The 22,884-nt window shown below is 39.0% G+C and overlaps 1 long non-coding RNA gene across 1 annotated transcript; it reads right to left on the reverse strand.

Moving 5' to 3' along the window:
* Window positions 1-1,886: 1,886 nt before the first annotated feature.
* Window positions 1,887-8,092, reverse strand: LOC116067064. Its single transcript, XR_004109102.1, has 3 exons — window positions 7,776-8,092; window positions 4,157-4,171; window positions 1,887-1,899 (listed from the first exon to the last, which is right to left on the reverse strand). It is a non-coding gene; the product is annotated as an uncharacterized LOC116067064 (long non-coding RNA).
* Between the last annotated feature and the right edge of the window lie 14,792 nt (window positions 8,093-22,884).

Below are 22,884 nucleotides of genomic sequence, written 5' to 3' on the forward strand. Positions count from 1 at the left end.
GCTACTTGTCCTCGGGGGAAATTGTAATAGGCAATTTTGCTTTTTTCTGACATTTGATAGGCTAAACAATTAAAAAGGTATTTTGCTGGTTTAAATTCAGCTGTATCATGGCAGGGTGATTAGTTGAATGTTTTTTGGCATCCCTCTGTGGTGCCAGTGCACTAAGCTTTTGAGTTTGGTGTCATCCGGCCACAAAGGGAAGCCAAACACCGTTCATTTAACCACACTGCCCACACAAAGATGACACAGAGCTGGTTTAACATCAGCAAAAGTATCCCTCTAATTGATTCGATACAAATCAATAACGAAAGTAATTGTTGCAGCCCTACAGCAATAAACAAACTAAACCCAATTTATGATGCAAGACATATTTTAATTAAATATTGTTGATCAGACATGACAATGGCAATGTTGTGAAAGAGAGTAATTCAAGTTATTATAGACCTCAGCAATCATCCTCTACACTGCAATTTACCTGTGGTTGCCACAATGGGATTTCATAATGGGCCCCCAAAAATGTCAAAGCAATCTGGATGTCTAAATCACAGTGGTTATAAAGTGTATGGGAACACATGAAGAATCACATACAGATATGAAAAGGCAATCCAGTGACAATTCACATCAAACCTCATGGTGGGTTAAAGAGGAAGGAAACTGGGCCACCCTTATCAAATGCATCAAGGCATATGATGGCCATTAATTCAGGGCAAGATTACACTCTCCTCCAATGCTCAAAATAACTGAGCGCTCAACACACAGCATTCTGTGGACAATTGCCTGGCTGTTAAGAAACCAACTGTGAGAGGAAAATCTACCTCTTAAAGCCTTATATCAAATTTGTTAACCTTATGCAGTGCTTCTTTCTCTGACTGCAGAAGCAAAGGAGACATTCAGCATGGATTATTTTGCCGAGTATGTTTGATGTTGATTACTCTGCCTACTTGTTCTCAAAAAAACCTAATGTAATATTCCCCATTTTTCCCTCTTTGATCTGTGGCCTTTTTCATTGTGAGACTGATAGATTCATGACCCAGAGTGATGGGTCTCCCTCTGGAGAGAGTTTCAGCTAAATGAAAGTGAAATAGAATAAGACCAGAGGCAATCCAAAGATAGTTTAGGTAAATGAAGAAGAATCTGGAAAGTAATGACACTAAGTATCCACCTTTCTTTGGGGGCTAGCTGTCTCTTAGCAACAGTGGTGTTGTCAGGGTGGAAACCCTTGGCAAATTGGACGCATTATTTACCAGGGCTTAATTAGAGGGGTAAAGATTAGGCCAGGTTGTCTTTAATTGAGTAGTGTTTGTGTGTGTGTAAGTCAGTGTGTGTGACTTCCTGGTTCTTTGATAGTTTGCATAAAGAAAAGTGTTGGTGTGTTTCTGTGTGTGTGTGTGTGTGTGTGTGTGTGTATATATATGTGTGTGTGGTTGTTCCTTAAGCTATGCTAAGCTATAAGTTATGCTTTGAATGACACACACACTGTACCCTTGCCTTTTTATGTTCTAACTGACCTTTTTTTCCCTATTTAAATTGAGGACACAACAGTCATTTTAGGTTCACTTCGAATTTTGGATGGTTAGCTCAAAATACATAACCTTCAAGGTTTCAAATAGAGGTGGAAAGGTCCCTCAGAAAAACCCTTTACAAGACAATTCCAAGAGCTTTTAAGTGGGAACCTCACAAATCCAACATGTCCAAAACATCCTTCATGTGTTAAGAACAGTTTTCACATTCTGGTCTCAGTGGAGAATCATTAAGTTCCATCTTCCCACCAGAGAGTAAGCTCTTTTCTTTTAAAGCCTGAAGAGAAATATGCAAAGGCAGGGACAAAAGTGGTTTCATGTAACCCCTCTTTGTGCTGTACCTGTGCCAGCTGACTATTCTGGATTGACCTGATTCTTTCTTTAAGGGAAGTGAACAGACCATCATCTCTCCAGAGACTAATAAAAATATTTCAGATGGTGTGAGAGGAAGGTCTCAAAATGTCATGCAAACACAGTTGAGGTACCTTTTACAGTGATTTAAAAAGTGTGTCCAGCAATTGTATTTGTCTGTTCAGTATGTTTAAATTTTTTAAAAACAATGTGTGTCCAGAATGGCAGCCGCACTTGCTCGATTATGAAATATATTATATATTAATATATATGTTGGAAGGACCAAATGACATCAAGATGTAATGGCGAATTATATTTATAATGTGATTTAGAGATGCTAAATTGGATTTTTTTTTTTTTTTCCTGCCCGTTGGCTGACCCTCATTAACCAAATATTAGTCTATATCCACGACGTTCCACTTCTGGTTTATTCCGTTGCCGCCTGAAATTTTGCCGGATTTCACACTTTTCAGCAGGATGTCCGTTACATCCCGCTTTCTTTGTGTTGGAATTTATGAGGACTATGGTTAACTGCTCCTCAGATCTCTGCAGGGTAAATCCAGACAGCTAGCTAGACTATCTGTCCAATCTGAGTTTTCTGTTGCACGACTAAAACAACTTTTGAAAGTACACGTGTTCCACCAAAACAAGTTCCTTCCCGAGGCTATTTTGCAGCGGCACCGTGGCTCTGCTCGGTGCCTAGCGCCGCCCAAGACTATTGTGATTGGTTTAAAGAAATGCCAACAAACCAGAGCACGTTTTTCTCCAATCCAGGAATGCTGTGTGGACTAGCCAGACCCTCCTCCGCAGCGCTGTGGAGGAAGGTCTGGCAAAGCGAGACTAACCGTTAACCAACAAGCAGGCAACAGAGTCCCAGTTCAACCATCCCGGAGGCTCGGACATACTTTTCACATCCACTGACAGCTGCAGACTTGTAGCGGTCGCACAGCCAAAATGTTGCGAGCATTGTCGTGGACACATACAGCCACTTTCCTGGAACCGTTTGCACGTCCGCGCGACCGACACAAGTCCGCAGCTGTTTGTGGAACATCCAAGCCGGCCTTTACCGCATCCACCTGCAAGGTTTTCAGCTGTGTTTCTGCCTGGCATACTCTGTGTGTAGGACGGCTGTTTTAACCCGCCAGTCCTCATCGATACACTAGCATGTGTCATGGAGCTCTCGCAGTGAGCGCTGTTCACAAAAAAGATTGTATAGCCCTTTTTTATTTTGCCTTCTTCTTTCTTTCGTCTTCCTAATCTTTCTTTTACCATGCAACTATTTTCTTTTTTTATAATGTTTTTAACTGTTTAACTGATAGCATTAGTCTGTCAAAATGCTAATTGTCAGTTAACAGTTAAACGGTTAATTATTAACATCCCATAATGTGATTATTTAAGGTGTGCACTGTGTGCTTGTGTTTACTAGCATTGTTTCTGTCTGATGCTTCGTGAACAGAAAAAAATATGCAATTCATTGCTACATACATGATGTAATGCTGAAACACAGGCATCTTTACCATTTGAAGATCCATGTAGAAGACATTAAAATAAAAGAGCAGCATTGCTGTATGCAGGGTAGAGCTAGTTATAGTATGTATTATAGTAGAGTAATATGAATATAAATAAAAGTCATTTTACAAAAAGTAAAATATCATTTTGCTCTAATATAACCCGTTTTGGACAAGCAACACAGGATTAATTAATTGTAACTGTAATTGTAGTTAATTGTAACAACCTAATCTAACAACACTAACGTCATAAATCAGGTATTTCTTTTTTTTTAAATAACCTTTCATAATATCTCACATAGCAAAAGCAAATGCCTTTGCATTATTTTTAATATTTTCTTTAATATTTTCTTTTATTTGACTTATGCATTTCAGCCCTTTTGTACAGGTGGACATTAACTTTAAAATATGAGTTAGTTTCCCTTTAAGACAAAAGTTGAAAGTAAGAGGAAAGTAGCAGTCTCTGGCATTTCAGCCGTGTAGGTTCGATATGCCTCGCCTCGACCTTTCCCTGCTCTATAAAAAAAAAACACCAAGATACTAACTGGGCCAAATTTACGACCTGCAAAACTCTTTCTCTCTCCCCCACTGTCTGTCTCACTCACCCAGAGAGTAGATGACCATAGAAATAATGTGGCATGACCATGTCCCCTCCACACTATAATTATAGAGACAGAGGGATATGGAGTTGACCTATAGCAAGTCCTGATTAAAGCCAAACTATCAGAACACATATGTATGTCCTGAAATGTAGAGCTTACCTTTACTCTGAGGTACAAATTTTTTTCTCATCTCTCTTTTGTGTTTAGCACAGTGAGAAACGTGGTGAGTGTGTCTGCGTATAAGGATTTTCAGTGGCTTGTTCTGTCGGAGCAGGAGGAAAAAATGGGGAAAAAAAGAGCACAGAGCTACAGGTGGGCTGATTGTCTTCATGTTAGTTGCCTGTAAAGGTTATATTTTTCAGACTCTGACTTTCAAAGGAATTGCAATCATTACGACTACCAGAGTGGCCATATGGCTCATCTAAAGTAGGTTTTCATCTCTGCACAGTAGATTGGCAGGTTTAGTTGTTTGGGATCAAAGGAGGACAGGAAAAAATGCGAAGACACGAAAAACAGAAGAAAACAGTGATTTGCCATTATACACTATCTACCTCACCTTAAAAGACCAAGATTGGAAACCCCGCAAGCCTTGCCTTTTTCAAATGAACTTGCGTAGCAGAGAGACGGAGATGTGCCTCTCACTGAAATATAAAATAGAGGAAATGGAGAAACTAAAAGCACCTTTTAAGACATCGTTCCTTTATTATTCAAAGCCCCAACAGGCAAAAGAGAAAGAGCTGGGAAGTGTCACAAATTCCGATCAGACGTGATCAAAGTGCATTATACACCACGGCAGCTAAATGCAGTCTCATTCTTTGGCACTTCTGGGTCAGGGAGCATTTTACTGTAGATTTGTGTGTGTGAGAAAGAGAGGGTGAGAGGGAAAGCGACAGAGAGGCGTAACATAAGGAGAAGGTTGGCAAGACTTCTGCGAGTCATTTACAAGGCGCAGAGCCTCCCATCTCTGCATTCTTGTCAATTTGTGTATCTCATATTGCCTGAGTGCAAGTTTCTTTTCTTTATTATGAAACCCTTTCAGACACCTGAGCTTGCGCTGCTTCGATTCCGCTTCTCGATTGGCCCCACGTGTCCATATGGAAATGATGTCAAACCATGAGTGCACTAGGAGCCCATTTCTTGCAATTGCTCGCGCTAACTCAGCTGCTCACTGCCAGGAAATGGGCACAGAACAGACCACAACAAACAAGCCAACAGGAGGAAAATAACCAGAGAAAATGAAAGCTGTGACAAAGAAAGTTTAGCTCTGTGAAGGTCACTTCATTCTGTTGAAGGAAAAAAAAAAAAAGTAAGAAAATCCTATCGTGAACTTAAATTCGGGAATCGTATCAAATCGTAAGTTGAGTGTGTCGTTACATCCCTATCACCAAAGACAGGGCTGCTATGATTTTAAGTGTGGACTCTGAAGAAAAGAAGCCCGACTAAATGATGTAGTTAAGCACAATGTGATAGCCAAAGATTGATTACCACTGACACACTGAGGATTAAGGTTGAGTCATGCAGGGTTTGTGACTGATAGGTTAATAACAGAAGAAATACTGTGGGCTCATTAGGGACTGATAATAATAGACAGACATTGACCCCACAAATCACAGAGAAATCTCCCATCATTCACTTGCAGTATACAATAGACAACACAGACAGAACAAAGCACATGCACATAGAGACTATCACAGTCACACAAGACAATTTGCACAACCATTTTCTTCAATAGTATAATATTGATGTGCCATTTGCTCGCCCCATCTCAAGAATTCCTCATGCATCATCTCTTATGAAGATGTGATCTCTGGACAGGAGGAATTGTTGCTCCTACAACGAAAACAATCAGTGTTTATGCTAAAACTTGTCTTTTTGCCGGAATATAGTAAGATTTTGTACTTTTAAATATAATTAAATGGAAACTTTCCATTATAGGTAAAATCCATGAATTTAAAATTTGATGTTAGCTGTTAAATGTAAAAGTTGAATTTAATGCTTGCAATATGTTTAGTCTCTTTAGTCTAATATGTGTCGTATCATTTTGCTGAAATAAGGCACTTTTTCAAAATTTCTGAAAGGTTTACATTTTGGAGGTTCATGATCTTTACCTGAGCAGCAATATTTATCTTGTGTTGAATTAAAACTCTGAATTTGGGAAGTACGTAATTAGTAACTTAACAGGTCAAATCTAGTAGAGTAAAAAGTCTATCTCTAAACCAATATACGTCTTGCAAAATGGAAATGCTAAAATAAGTTACCATTGCGTAGAGCAGTGGTTCCCAATCATTTTTTTTTTTTCCTTGAACCCACCCCCCAGCCCGATAGTGGTGATTTGTTTCCTGGTGTTGTTTCACTTTGCTTGGCTTCATGCTCTCATTAGCTAGCTTCTTGCCACAAATGCAGATTGTCTAACGTTACTCTGTGTGTATAAGTTGAAAATACAAGAAGTACTTTGGAAAAAGAACGACAATGGCGAAAAGTAAGACCAGGGATTTACTTCTCTGGACCGATGACGAGAACAAACAGTTACTGAAAGGTATGTAAGCCTACCTAACCGATAAGACTGACAGACCTGCGTTGTTGTTTCCAAATGTCTCCGTTTCTGCCTGTCCAGACTACAACGCAACCTTGGAGTTTTAAAGCCAAAACGGAGTCTCCATTTTTAGGGCCTCTGAAACGCTGCAGTAGTGTGGATGCGAGGCATAAAAGTAGCAAAAGATATTTGTTTTTAAACAAAATCGTAGTAATGTGGATGTAGCCTGACTCATGGTGCAGACTGACGTAAGGGAAGGGTATTAGGTTGTGATGGCTTGATCAAACCTTTTGCTGTTTCTTTCCTTTTCTATCAGATAGCAATTCACCATTCAATCTATCAGCCAGCCAGGAATTGTCACTTACAGAGCCCTTTTTTGGTCCACAGACCTGACCCAGTAGTCTGCTGTGATTTCTATGAATGTGTGTGCATGTACGTATGTGTGTGGGCTTTATTCTACTGCATCAGAACGAAACCAAACATGTCTCTTGGTGTAAATCGTTTTACTATGGTATTTCTGTGTGATCTCATTAAACCAGAACAACATCGCGCTGCCAGGACAAAAGAACAAAGTGCAGCAGGGGTGAACAACAACACCAGTTCCCAGCCACAGCATTGTCACCTCCTATGGGCACTTTCTAAAGGTTGAGAATGATGAAAAGCAAAGTAACACCCCCCGGGCCAGCCTCTGAACACTGCCTAGAGGCTTTCAGTGTACTGCACTGTCAGCAAGTCAACTCGAGTACAGAACACTGCAGCCTCCTGCCTCAAAATAAGAATTGAAGAGTATTACTGAAAAGTGAGATACGCAGCAGTGAAATACAGTGGCATTGATTTCTGTAAAATAATTAACTGAACACTTGAAATGAAGTGTGAAACAGTTTAAGAATACAGAGACATTTCTGACAAAGACTGTTTGATTTGTATCTAGTGCATTCCTGTCTTTTTATTGAATTTTACTTTGAAATTCAGTCTGTTTTCAATCAAGATTCTCCAGATGAAGTACAATATTTGTTTGCCAATTGTAATCTTTGTAGCTGTCTCAAGCAGGGGTTCCGAACCTGGTTGCTTCCGCCCTAGATTAATCTAAGGGGTTGTGAGATGATCACCCAGGTAGAAAAAAAACTTACCTCGTCCACACAAAATTCTTTTTATTTTATTAAACTTTGCTCTGTAATGGCAAAAATTACATTTAAGCATGATTCCTTATATTCTTATGTTTTATTTGTGCTTTGGTTTTTCTTACAATACTGAAGGTCACCCTAAAACTATCTCTCCTGATACATTCAGTTTTCCCATGCCAGTTGAGATGCAACTGGGGGGGTGAAAGTCGTACAGGGAGGAGGAGGCTGAAATGGCTCCAAGATGTCTTTTGTGTTTTTTGATTGTCTTCATGTGTATCAGATTGCCTGTGAGAATTGTAGAGTCATAATAAGCCAAGTGCGTGTGTGCTGTCACTCTGAAGATGTATCTAAGCTCAGTGTTCCTGTTCACTCATTGAAGACACTTTAACCACACTGGGCTGCTGTGCCTTTTTGTGAAATTGTGTTCCTCCTATATTTGCAAATATACTTAATAAAATACAAAAACCTAACTTGGTTTAGTCTTCGACTGTCCTTATTTTGTTTCACCTTCCTATTTTAAAACATCTACACCTGCTGCATCGAAAAACTTCCACCACAGCTCCAATATTGCTTTTTTTCTTGTGAAATTCTGTTCTTAATTATTTAAATCAAACACTGCAAAGACAAAATAGCTTGTGACAAGGGGTCCAAGTTTTATATGAAGGGTTCACAAGCAATACAGGTTTGTGATCCATTGTTCTAGGGTGTAGTGCACTACTTTAACTTGCAGTGTACAATGTTAAAACCAACCTTATCAAAAATACCACTCCTACTGTGATGGTGTGTTATAGGAAAGCGTGGAGCTATCGGGGCATTTTGCTTGAGTGAAAATCATAGAAATCATCTTCCGCTTTTGTCAAACTAGAGAGATGCATTTTTTTTTATCACTTGGAAGTATGAAATAACTCTCACTTCTATCTTAAATATTGATGCAAACCAATTTGGAAATTATGTTTGATTATTAATAGCATAATTCGTGCTTATACAATCAACTGATCTAGACTTATAGATGTGCATAAATGCAAATTGAAAATCAAAGCTGTCATGCCTGCACATTCAATGAAATATTAAATATATCACTTCAGTCTGTCAGGATTGGGAATGAGAGTTTTCAACAGGTGAGATAAACCTGAAACATCTTTAATTAACAGCAGCGTGAACTCTTTCTTTCTTCTAGTCTGGTATTTTTCCCTCTACCCTGCCAGGATTGCTATGTTTTGGGCTGTGATGAAAGCTTTGGTTGCCGCGACGACAGAGTAATTAAAGGGATTGATTGCAGCACAGGGAGAAGCGTTGCAATGTGTGCACAACACACTCATTGACTTAGACGCACAAACACACACACACACACACACACACACACACACACACACACACACACACACAGTTGTATAGGGGATACATCACTTCCACCTTATTTTGCAGACATTTGAAATCATGGTGCTAAATGTACCAAGCCAATCCAACATAAATCTCATATCTGATGAAAAACTTAGCACCATGTGGTAGAATAACAGTGTCAGGGTGGCAAGTTTATATGACGAGGCTTCCAAAATTGCAGGAGTTTTATTTTTTTTTACAGTGTGTTGTGTAATGACAACCTGCTGAATATGTCGTAGTAATAGCACTACAAAATAGACCCCAAAAAGCCAACAAATAACTTGCTAAAAATGTTGGGTGTATTATGGAAAATGTTGTGTGGGTTGATGGTATTATTGTTTAAGTGCTGTTGAAGCTGGTACTCCTTACTGCTTCACTAATGGTTTGATGTGATCAAATTGCACCACTCAAACAGGCTACTCTTAATGTACATGCCTCTCAGTGTGATGTCACAAGTGGGCAAAATAATGATGTTCAGTGTTTAATGTGAGACTGTGACTTTTGAAAGAAGAAATACAGCATTCTACCTCTTAGAAATAAGTTTTTAAGAAGAAGAATTCATTAGCAATAAATCACATCCGTGCTCTATTTAATCCACTGGCAGCAGCATGATGCGCCACCAACTAACAAGCTGCTGTGATCTAAAAGCGTGGTAAGATGTAATTTTTTCTGCACTTCTCCGTTCTCACACTCAGGCTTGTGTAAAAAAAATAAATAAAATAAAAATCACATCTTCTCTCATACCATGCGTTCAGGTCAGATACACTCGGGTATTAGACATATTGACACAGACCCAACACCCATGGCAATTGAATGAGCCCTTATCCTGATGTGATTACGCTGAATACATGTTGGACCTGGCCCGACTCTGGTTGAATGAGGGAATTGAGTAGGGCTGAACGATTAATTGCATTTGCAATTAAATTGCGATATGTTAAAATGAGATTTTCTAATCGTAGAGGTTGCGATTACACCCTGGTCACGTGACATGTGTCTGCAGAGGAAGTTTCTGCAAACCGTCACATATTGTGCAAAACGTGCCTTGCTAATGTTGCTACCTCATGGGGCAACACCACTAACCTGTATCACCACTTAAAAAAACACCACAAAGCCATGTACGATAGTTGCATGGCTAAAAAGCCTATCGCCAGGGTGTCAACTGTCAAGTAAGCAAAATGCCACCCGACAGGGATCACTGACCGTGTAACTCCATATGAACATACTTCAGTAACAGAACGTGGAAATTACTCAAGCAGTAAGTTTATCGAAAAAGAAAGGATGCACCTCAGTACTGTGACCAAGCCTGGGCTGACGGCTTTGATAAATACACTGGATAAAGTGGTACAACATGCCCTCCGCACACATTTTAGCCAGGTCGCCATACCGAAGCTAACGTTCCAAAAAAAATTTATTATAAATGTCATAAAATTATTACATGTCATTGTATTACAAGGTTCAACAAATGAGTCACTGTGATTAAAGTAGTTTATAAATAATGTAATTCATATAAATTCATGCATCACCTACTTTAATCAATATAATAACAGTAGTTTTTTGTTTAATCCATCTAATGTTGTGTTAGTCATACAATCATTTTTTGTCTTTGTTAAATAATACAGCAGATGATGAGCTTAAAAAATAATTGCATTTTAAATCGCAATCACAATATTGGTGAAAAAAATTGCAATTAGATTATTTTCCAAAATCATTCAGCCCTAGGATTGAGTGTTGGAAAGTTTATGGGGTTTGGTACCACAGTTTATGTTCTGCCTAAACATACTGTTACTGTAAAACCTTAACCAGTGCAGAGAAGCTACTGCACATGGTGTCTTTGTCTTATATTTTATGATAATACGTCTAACATCTACCATTCTGCACTACCTTCTGTGGGCTTTCAGACTGAGTATACAAAGAATTGCAGTACTCCAGGCTACATGTAGGAGTAAATGAGTGAAATGTAACATGAGTGATGTTACCAAAAGTGAAAATTAGAGAACATGTAGTAAGACCTGAAAATGTGCTTTGGAGAACTCCACATTTTACAGAAAAAAGGAAGAAAAATGTACTTCCCTGTAAATGACGTAGAAGTGGCTGGCTGATAAATAGGATATGATCCAGTCTAAGATGTTAGCTGTTTTTTCTGGCTCTGGTTCTAAAGCAATCAGAGCGAATATGGTAAGCAAATGTTTTGAAAGGTTGCAGAGAGGTGAAGTAGAACTAAATGACGCACATGCCATTTTCCATAGTGAGAAGGTTATTTGTGGCCTTGTTTGGAGCTTTCTGTGCGCTGTGACCTGATAGAACGACTGGTCACTCATACTGTTCTCATAAACCATTTTTGTGTATAGCTATAGCTAAAAGTAATGCACTGGAATGTGTATGCAGTCCACATGTTTATCAATAAATGCAACACAATGACTGCTGATGTATAAGAGCGTAAAGTGCTGCATAGGGAGGATGGGTGGGTCATAAAACACAGGGCTTTCAAGCTGGGGAGCAGAGTTTGCGTCCTGATAGAAGTTAAGCCTTCTATCTTTTTTTCTACTCCTAGGAGAGGAGGGTGTGGCTAGTCCACACAGCATTCCAGAAGAGGAACGTGCTCTGGTTATTGGCATGTCTTTAAACCAATCACAATCGTCATGGGCGGCGCTAAGCGCCACACGGAGCCCCGGTGCTGCTGCAAAATACCCTCGAGAAGGAACTTAGTCGAGCAACAGAAAACTCAGAGTCTAGCTAGCTGTCTGGATTTACCCTGCAGAGATCTGAGGAGCAGTTTAACATAGTCCTCATAAATCAACCGGAGTTTAAAATTCCAACACAAAGAAAGTGGCTCACAGTAACCTTTTCTTGGCTAAAATTGAACTGTAAAGACTTAACTGTCATGGGACCGGTCATCACGTTATCGGCTGGCGCTCGCCGTAATTTTGTACGATATCATACAAACCTGTTAATGAGAATTCGTTGGGTCATTATTGCTGAGTCTGGAATTGATCCGTTGTATAATACACAACTGTTTTTAGTTGTTTAAGGTGATTTAAAATAAGCCTGTAATTGCCATGCACTGATGGATGCAGTTAAGGTTTTTTTGGATGGTATACTGTAAGTGGCCGGAATTGTCTGATTGATTGTCTGGAGAATAATGGGAAGAAGAAAATAAAATTATTTTATATGATTTGCCCTGCAGAATTTCTGCTGGATTCATTTCAAAATGTCTGAAAGGTTAGTTAACTGCACTTTAGAGGAAAGAGCGTGTCATTCATTAAAAAAGTAATCAAGAAAAATCAACTGTCACATTTCACATCATTGTTGACATGTATCTTTAATATGTTTTACGATTTGACAAAAGAACGGTCTGGGGCATCACCTACTCAGATCATTATGGAAATGAAAAATAACTTGACTTATAACTTAATTGAAAACATCTCTGAAAGGAAAGTGGGGGTTTGAGACTCATTCAAAGTCACTTTTATTTTTGGCGTTGTTTGGGAAACATTCCATAATAATCAACCGTCTCTGGAACTCTCTCCTACAACCCATCCGTGAGATTAACTCTCTTCCCACCTTCAAATCAGAGCGCAAAACTTTTTATTTTTAGATTAGCATGTTCTGTCTCACCGTCATTCTCACCTCTCACTATTGGTGTTTTGTTCATTGTTTTGTTTTTATGTAGCTGTCTGTGTTCTTGTTTTTAACTACTGTTTTACTGCTGTAAGGTGACTGAATGATGTAAAAGGCGCCCAAAAAATGTATTATTATTATTATAATCTTTAAGCATATTGTAATTCAAGTTGTCTGAAAGAAAACTAGAATTCTGCACCAATCACCAATCACTGTCATGGTCATTTCAGGTTTATCGGTGTTTTAAGCCCACAACATCTCCTTCCAGGCAGCGCTGCCTGGAAGGCACTAGGATTAGGCAATGGTTAGGGTTAGAGTCTGTGGTTAAGGGTTATAATTCTATGGCACTGGCCTATTGATCTGAGGAAAAAGGTAGATGGAGGTATGAGGGAGTTGAATGGGCTGCTATTGAGCAGTGGGCAGATGGGTTGGTAGTGTAGAGGCAACTCTGTCTCTCTGAACCTGGGGGACAGGGGTACGAACCCCAGGCAAGGCACACCCGCTGGACCGCAGGACAGAGGAAAAACAACGGGTCTGGGGCTGGGTTGAGGTCCGGGTGTCCATTTTGGAGGGGATGGAAGGGGCGCCAGAGTGTTTGAAGTTTAACCGGAATGGGACTATGGATAGAAAAGGGAGGGGTAAGTATAAAGAAGAGACATAGGGAAAATAACAACATAAATAAGTGAAATTAGACGAAAAAGTAGCTGAAGGTCTAAGAGAAAGGCTGAAATAAGTGCTAGAATCCTGCATAGTAATATAAGATAAGAACAAAAGTATCAAATGACATGCATGCAAACATCCAAAAGGGATAAAGCCTATAAGTGCTGGGTTGAAAGTGCCAGTAAAAATCATGCAAACACATCTAGCTGGCAGTAAAATAAATAAATGGAAAATAATAAATAATAATTAAAAAAAAAAAAAAAAAAGTGCTTGGTGGTAAAATACAGCAATGAAACATGCAAAACACATCTATTTGGTAATAATAAACAAACAACAAGAAAACATCAAGAAGGAAGGAAAAAAAAAGGACAAAAAGACGAGACATGTTCAAAATAATAGCAGTGTTGCGTTCAATTAGTGAGGTGATTGATTCTGTGAAGAAACAGGTGTCAATTATGGCCCATATTTAAGGAAGGAAGGAAGCAAATGATGTGCATGCTGGTTATAGTGCATTTCACACTGAAATACTCAGCAAAATGGGTCGTTCCACACATTGCTCTGAGGAACAGCGGACTTTCATTAAAAAGTTGATTGGAGGGGAAAACATATAAAGAAGTGCAGAAAACGATAGGCTGCTCAGCCAAAATGATTTCAAATGCCTTGAAATGGCATCCAAAGCCTGAACGACGTGGGAAAAAACGGTCAACTACCATTCGAATGGATCGAAGAATAGCCAAAATGGCAAAGGCTCAACCAATGATCAGCTCCAGGAAAATCAAAGAAGACTTAAAGTTACCTGTGAGTACTGTTACGATCAGAAGAAGGTTATGTGAAGCTAAGCTATCAGCTAGAAGCCCCCGCAAAGTCCCATTGCTGAAAAAAAGACATGTACTGAATAGGTTGAAATTTGCCAAAGGACACATTGACTGGCCAAAGAAGAAATGGGGCAACATTCTGTGGACTGATGAGAGCAAAATTGTTCTTTTTGGGTCTAGGGGCCGCAGACAGTTTGTCCGACGACCCCCATGCACTGAATTCAAGCCACAGTACACTGTGAAGACAGTAAAGCATGGTGGTGGAAAAATCATGTTATGGGGATGTTTCTCATACTGTGGTGTTGGGCCTATTTATCGCATACCAGGGATCATGGATCAGTTTCAATACATCAAAATACTTAGAGGTCATGTTGCCTTATGCTGAAGAGGAAATGCCTTTGAAATGGGTCTTTCAACAAGACAATGACCCAAAACACACCAGTAAGCGAGCAAAGATTGATGTTATGGAGTGGCCAGCCCAACCCCCAGACCTCAATCCCATAGAAAACTTGGGGGTGACATCAAAAATGCTGTTTCTGAGGCAAAACCCAGTAATGCAGAGGAACTTTGGAATGTAGTTCAATCGTCCTGGGCTGGAATACCTGTTCACAGGTGCCAGAAGTTGGTCGACTCCATGCAACACAGATGTGAAGCAGGTCTCAGAAATAATGGTTATACAACTAAATATTAGTGCAGTGATTCAAAGTAAAGCAAACCCTTGAGACATGTTTTCAGTTTATACAGTAAATGTTTGAGTTTGTAAAGAAAAATGCAAATACTGCTATGTTTTTGAACAGCCTAATATTCCTTTTTCTTCACTTTCTGTAGTGAAGTAGTAGTCTGTCATTTTTTGATTTGGAATTGAATGTGCAGTGTTCCCAGTGCATTGATATTATGGAATTAAAAGCTATTCTAAGGATTTTGAGCATTTGTCACTTTTTTAAACACACTGCTATTATTCTGAACACAACTTTGTGTGTGTATATGTATATATATGTATATGTATGTATATATATGTATATGTATGTATATATGTATATGTATGTATATATATAAAAATTATTATGATATATCTATCTATCTATATATCACAATTTAACTTGCAGCATGTATACAATCAGAAGTAAGTTACTTGCAAGATTTGAAGAAATATGGTCAAAAGACATTCTGCTATAACCAAAACTACGAACTTATATTCAAATCAAACATCGTTATGGTCCTGAACTATATGTTACAACAAACTTATTGAGAAGTCCGAGGTCATTGGTGGCTCAGTTGAGAACAGGAATCATTCCCCTTGCCCTTGAAGTAGGTAGATTCAAAAACATCCAAGAAGATAAAAGGTTGTGCGAACTATGTGAACTAGGAGAAGTTGAGAACGAATCACATTTTCTTTTGTATTGTCCGTATTATGATGAGAACACCAATCTTACATGAAATGTCTGTTCAAAGTCCTGAAATGTTCTGGTGCACGGATGTTGACCAATTGGAGTGGTTGTTTAAATTTAATATTTATAAGTTGGCGACTTTTGTTTCTAAAGCTTGGCAAAAAAGACTAGAAGGTTTATTTGTTGAGGGTATGTGGTTACTTTGGCATCTGGTCCTTTGTCCTAGGTAATGGTGTCTTGTAAGCCCGTGTGGGCTGGGCATATTTTATTGTATGCATGACACAATAATAAAAAAATATTCATTCATTCATATATCAAGATGCCACTGAAAAGATCTAAAGACATCTGTGATGTAGGCACACACATTTCTGTCAACAGGAAGACGGAGCTAAAAGATCAAATGTAAAAAAACTGCTGTAACACAAACATGCTCCAACACTGATTATTCTTCTACCTCGGATATGAAGAAGACACAATTCCCAGTTCCCTATGCCATTAACTTTATCAGTGGCTGCTTGAAGCCACTGAACTGTCAGAAACTATTGAATTTCAAGTAAGAGGGGTTTTTCTTTTCTTAGTTTTTTCCATAAACTGCTGTTCTTTCATGTTTGACAAGGTATGCACTATGCACATTTTACACAGGTGCCCTTTGAGCCCATGCTAATAAGATTCTTTAATAAATCACTTAGATTCTCTTCTGTACCTGCCACAGTTTGTGTGAATATATTTTCTTTATTGATATTGCTTTTCATCAAAGCAGCATTTGGTGATTTGTGTGCAATGGGGAGCACAAAGACTCCAAAATGAACTAACAGCAGCAAGCTTTGATTATACAACGTGATACTTGCGGATAATGTATTAACAAATAATGCCAGGGAAAAAAAGCTACCTAAATATAATTTGAAAGTAATGTCAAATGCTTTGCATCCAGTAGAAATAGTTCAGGTTTTAATGCCTGTTTTAAAATAGTGAATCCTCAGGATTAACCTCCCAAAAAATTACAGCATCAGTTGTTTCAGCATATATCTAAAAATGACATGTTTATGTTCAAGTGCCCCATAATGCCATCCAGCAGCTGTAAGGATTATGACTCTTGTCCGTCTGTCAAAGAAGGAGGTAGTGTGATGTAAATTATTGACTTTAACGCTGGAGCCCACTGTTCATTTCCCGTTTCCTATCAACAGTCAACGTTTGTTTCTTTTAACCAAGTGGTCATGATCAGCACAATGTCACTACGTTTTGGAGAAACTCCAAATGTTGTCCGATGAAACTCGATAAAAAGTCAAGGGATCACCAAAGTTCACGAAGACCGAGCATGTCTGCACCATATTGTCTTGTAATCCTTGTAAACAGTTGTTGAGACAGTCCACCGCCTGCTGGTAGCGCTAGAGGAAAAGTCAGGGGGCGACAAAGTCATTAGGAGTCATCACCATGAATGTCCCTTTTTGAAAATTTGTGACAATCCACCTTGTGGATGTTAAGATATTTCACTGGTTAAGTAAAAGGTTTGGCTGGCTAGTGGTTCTAAATGAAAGGTCGTCTCGCATTGCTAGACCTTCCTCCACAGCGCTGCAGAGGAGGGTCTGGGGAATCCACACAGCATTCTGGGATGGGAGAAAAACGTGCTCTGGTTTATTGGCATTTCTTTAAACCAATCACAATCATCTTGGGGGTTGCTAAGCGTCGGACGGAGCAACAGCCTCGGGAAGGAACTTGTTTTGGTGGAACGTGTACGTTCAGAAGTTGTTTTAGTCGTGTAACAGAATACTCAGATTGGACAGACTTGCTGTCTGGATTTACCCTGCAGAGATCTGAGGAGCAGTTAACCATAGTCCTCATAAATCCACTGGAGTTTAAAATTACAACACAAAGAAAGCGGAAGGTAACGGACATCCGGCCGAAAATGAGGGACATCCAGCGGAATTTCCGACGGCACCTGAACAGTCACGGAAATGAAATGACATCTGTATAGACTAGGGTAAGGTCTTAAGGGGTATGACTGTTGGTGGTAGTTCTTGATTTTGTTTAGATATGCCAAATTGTAATTATATAAGTGATTATCGGTCAAACTATATATTTGTATCATTACTTCAATTGTTAGTTGTTGGCACTTGGCCCTATATGCCTTCATAGCAACGAAAATGACAAGGGGAGGATACAGTTTGAAAAAATGTTTTATGATAATAAAAGAGGCGTGGTTTACTTCATAGGGTGTGTATTTGTGTTATTATATTATCTGGGTCACGTGACAGTGATATAGCCAAAAGATGTATCCTGGAAATTATTCTAAATAAATTTGACTTAAAGACACAATTATATTGTTAATCGCAATTACTTCTGAGACAATTAATTGTACAGTAACTTTTGGAATTGTCACAGCTCTAGACTAGGGCATCACCAACTTAGTTGGACCATTTTGTCTCAATCATATAGTTAAACTGAACTAGTACAGCAAGTCGCAGACAGGGAGGTTGGTTCTCAGTGAAGTCAGTTAACTCTTTCACATTACAGAGAGTAATTTGAGTCATTGATGGTCTCAGTACATTGCTTAATGGAGCGTCTTTGCTGGTTTAAATGTACTCACAGGCTTCTCCAATTGCACAATTCTGCTGTATCTTTGCTGAACAGTCACTTCTCGATGATAGCTCATCATACACTGCAAAACACAGGTCAGATTTGTCAGTGTTCCTAATTTCAACACTATACTGCTTAAACCGGAAACTGCTTTTCCCCCCCTCAGCTTACATATTCAATCATGTATACATTCACTTGCTGGCAGTTATCTCAGTTATTGAGTAAAAAAGAAAAAAACTATTTTCATGCTGAATTGGAATATTGATAAACTGCCAACAGTGAATATTTGATGGTGTTTTCTAACTCAACGTAACCCTGTGAGCGGTGGCCGGTGAAGCGGCTTTGAAAAGCAATGTGCAAATCGCTGGTATTTCAGGGGATATTCAATTGTCTGGGCAATCAAAAGGTGGCAATATTTACAAGTCTTGTAAACAAACACACACGCAGTGATGTGTAAAATACAGAGTGCAGGCCCATCAACAGATATAGACAAACAGAATAAAGCCTTTGACATTTCCCAGCAAAAAATCTCCAAAACATTGTCATAGGGCTGTCTATGCAAAAAACACAGAGACTCTGACAGCTAAACTAGCATGAAGCCGCTGAAGACTCACAGGCACAGTTGGTGGTACAATGACAACTTTGTCTAGCTTGCATGAACTTAGTGCCCCTGGAACATAATTCAGATTCCCCCCGGGATGGTGCTGGTAGCGGCTGCAATGCGACCAGGCTTACTTTGTGCTGGTGGCTGTGGAATTTGATTTTGTCTTTACTGTGCTGCACTGTGCTGTCCATGGCGTTGATTATTATTCTGAGAGAGAACCACATCTCAGGCTGATACATATTTCATGCTGCTTGTGGAGTTCTCATCTGTGAATGCATGAGCCCATTCAATAATGTGCTTCATTTTTTGAGGGTAATATATTTTATTTCTAATCCCAAACCGTTAAAGTGGCTCTCTTTCGGCTCACTCACCCGCCCACCTCAATGTCCTTTGCACTCATAGTCTGCCTGTGTTTACTTTAACTCGCTCTGCTTTTCCTGCCTATCCACAGATATAAAAGTGTATTTTGTTTTGAAAGAAGAAAGGTAAATGCATGTCTGAATGCTTGGGCCCTGACATCCTGGCAATAGGATACTAAGAGGAATTAAAGTCAAGATACTGAATCCAGATCACTAGTTTTTATCTTTAAAGATAGCTGGGGGCCATTAAGGTCATAAAGCTGTTTGTCTTAAAAACACTTTCTCCTACCTGTTTGTAGTGATGGCTAATGTTAGAATATTACTCATACATGTACAGTATATTGATACAGATACTGCATATCATTACCTATACTAATAGGAACTCTTATTGATTGACCTCCACATTTTTGTAAATAAAAAAGGAAAAATAAACCAATTTTTTTTTTCTTCTGGGAGAACAAGTAAAAATGTAAAGTCCTTGAGATTTTGTTGCTGCCTTATTACATAAAACAAATAAGACTATAAGAGCTACAGCTAGTGTGTAGTGTCAGCCTCATTACACACAAAGGCTGTTAAGTCATGTTAGCTATATTTTTTATTCACTTTGCTAGTTATTCCAGTTAGAGCTGCAAATGATCAATTAGTTCTCAACTATTTAGATAATCGCTTTGAGTCAAAATTCTCTGATTCCAGCTTCTTAAAATGTGAAGATTACGCACATTTTTAATCTGTCTGCCATATAGTAACTAGAGTCCACAGAACCACATTGAATTTGTGCGACTCTTGCAAACATTTGCTGATGGCTAGACACAAATAAAGAGAAGTTTAAATCCCCTGAAAACTTGCTTTTGATTCTTAAAGAGTAACTTAACACCAGGCTGAAACGCAGTATTTCACCCAGCATCACCAACGGGTGTTGTGGTGTGGATGGTCAGAGGCGTGCTTTGTTCTGGAGTACACTTGTCCATGACTGGAGGTCAGATTTTTAGGGGGTCTTAGGGGGTATGTTAAGGTCAGTATTTCTCTGTAATGTTAAGTATTCATGACTGAATGAGCAACAATCAAACAAAAAAAGATAAAGTGTTTACCGTGTTCACTATTTTAGTTTAGCGTGTTAGCATGCTAACATTGCCTAACTAGCACTAACTGCGCAGGGACTCACCAATCTGACCAGTTCTCGGTGCCCATTCTTTTTAAGCCCAGTTCAGACCAAAGATTCGCAACAAGACGAAACCATTTTAAAACGTTGTAAGAAAAAGTTGCAGCGGTCTGAACCGGCTCGACTCCGCTGGTCAAGTCTCCAGAGGCTGGTTTTAGATCGTAAGGGACGTCACCTGTTTCAACAGCCAATAGCGAAGTCAGCTTGTAAAGTCACCTACAAACTAAAGAAATTAAATGATCCATAATCCATTTTATTTCTATGGCAGAATTTTACACGGCGGTTCAATGACAGCCCGCGAGCACGGTATCGTTATGTGGCCAAAGCGAGCTAGAGAGTGACTGAAGAGAGGGTGCAGGCTGAGCGGCGTTAAGAACAAAACAGTGAATCACATAAATAAAACGTTTTCATCACTGGAAATGCAACTGTAGCAAGCATCTCACTATCACTTACGTTATCCACATTCATAAATAGACGAAGCAAATGATATATCCAGCTACAAACAAGCCTGAAAGTCGGAAGTTAGAACGAAAGTACAAAGAGTTGTTGCTATGGCGATGATACACCGTCTCGTCTCGTCGCACTGGTGTAAACTGTCAGGTTTCAGATCGTTGAAGACCAGCGCGTTGCAAGTAGTTGTAAATTTCGTCTCGTCGCAAATCTTTGGTCTGAACTGTGCTTTAAACTTTAAACTTTCCACATGAAACTTAATCTGGCATTTGGAAAGTCAGATTCAGTCAGTTAATGCTTGACATCATTAGCCCAATAAATAATGATCATCAATAATTATGCCAGACTGAATATAATTGAAATGACCCAACAATCTATCCCTCTACATTCAGTTTTACTGAACTGAAGGCTGAACCTTTTGTTTAGCTCAAGTCTGTGAACTCTTCAGTGTTGCAACTCATTGTCTCACTGCATTAGAAATTCAAAGGAATTGAACGAGGGAAGTGCTAACATTGATCTCATTGTAGCCCAAATTGTATCACATAGCAAGTGGTATTGAATAAGACATTTCACAAGATGCAGTTTTTTTTCACCCTGCAGGTTTACTTTTTACTGAAAGAATTAGGGTTATTCTTAATTCCCTAATGTGTAAACATTCTACAGATGAGGCAGATATCCATTTAATCAGGGTGCATTTTCACAATGTATCACATCTCCTAGAGAAGAATTACTTAAGAGAAGAGAAACCCATTAACATTTAGCACCTCTACTCTTTCTATCTTTTCTTTATACCGTCTTCTTCAAATTCCCATCGCCTCTCTTGTATTTTATCTTGTCTGTTGGAGAGAGTGTTTCTTGAGGTAAACAACCACTTTGTGCCACCACCCACAGGTACCCATCCTTATCAGTGGTCAGCAGGGCACTCTGCCCTCTCAACCCCCTCCCCTCGCCGCCGTTCTCCTCAACCTCCTGACCTCCCCCCACTACTTCTTAACATCCCATCCTACCCCTGTCAAGCTCCACGCTGATTTCATCTTGCCCCACAGCTGAGAGACCTGCCCACAGTCGTTCTTCTATCCCTCTATCGCTGCATCTCTCCTGTAGCCAATTCATCCCAGTGATAGCACCTGCCCACTGGTCCTTAAATGCCTTCCAAAGCCATTTTCCAACCTAAAATAGGACATTGTTTGTTGAGAGATTCAAGGTTAAGCCTCTCCCTCTGTGCTTTAGTGCTACTCGTTCTCATTTATCTGCAATATAGCAGCCTAAAAGTTTAAATAAAGGCAAGGAAAAGATAGGAGTAAATTGAAAAATATTTGCGCAAATAGTTTAAACATAAAGTGCATAGTTTGAAGTTGAAGATGGTCAGCCCACTCCCATTTGTAAATGTTCTTTAAAGGATTGTCAGAAACCAAGGTAAAGATACTAAGAGAAGAATACTAAGAAAAACTAATTCATAATAGAACAAAGATGCAATTGTGCTTGTTATTCTTAAATATTTGAGTTTGAGGAGCCTGGTGTTGTGATTTCACGGCACATTTTTATACAAAACATGTTTCTTTGTCCAACATGGTCTTATTTTTGAAGTTATGGCCATAATTCCATACAGGATTTAGCAGTATTTGAAATAAAAGACATTTGTGGAGTTGTTTATCAATTTACCTACACTGCAGATTAGCTTAGCTAGTTTTTGAGTGTTAATATCTTTTAAAAGCAATATTTAAAGATGGTTTTAGCTTGGTTATTGTTTATTTTGTCATGGATATTTGATGTTATGGAGAAATACTCATGATTTAAAGCCAATATTTTAGGAAGATTTGAAAGTAACAGGTTTCATTTATGAGTGGCAGGAATATGTGTACTGTATGTTTACAGTAAATGTGATGCGATTGTATCTCAGCTATGGTCAAATTGAACAAAGCGCATGGAATATTTTGTTTATCTGAGGTGGCATCGCATGTAAACATGCGACTTTTATTTCTTAGCCTCTGCAAGCTCACTGTAGTTGTAACTGGCTTACTTTTTGTGCTAAATCATTGGCAGGAGAACACAGAAGAGGCAGAAATGTACTTTTGGGTATATGCATGCAGGGAAATTTTACATTAGTTTGGGTTATCAAAAGTGCATTTAAACATCTAAGCACATGAAAGGCTTCTTTAAAAAGAACTGTAACCAGGATGTGAAGCAATATCTAGAATGTGGTGTGCTGAAATCAAATCGGCTTTTTTTTTTTGTCAAA

The sequence above is a fragment of the Sander lucioperca genome, chromosome 16 (genome assembly GCF_008315115.2).
Source record: "Sander lucioperca isolate FBNREF2018 chromosome 16, SLUC_FBN_1.2, whole genome shotgun sequence".
Classification (NCBI taxonomy): Eukaryota; Metazoa; Chordata; class Actinopteri; order Perciformes; family Percidae; genus Sander; species Sander lucioperca.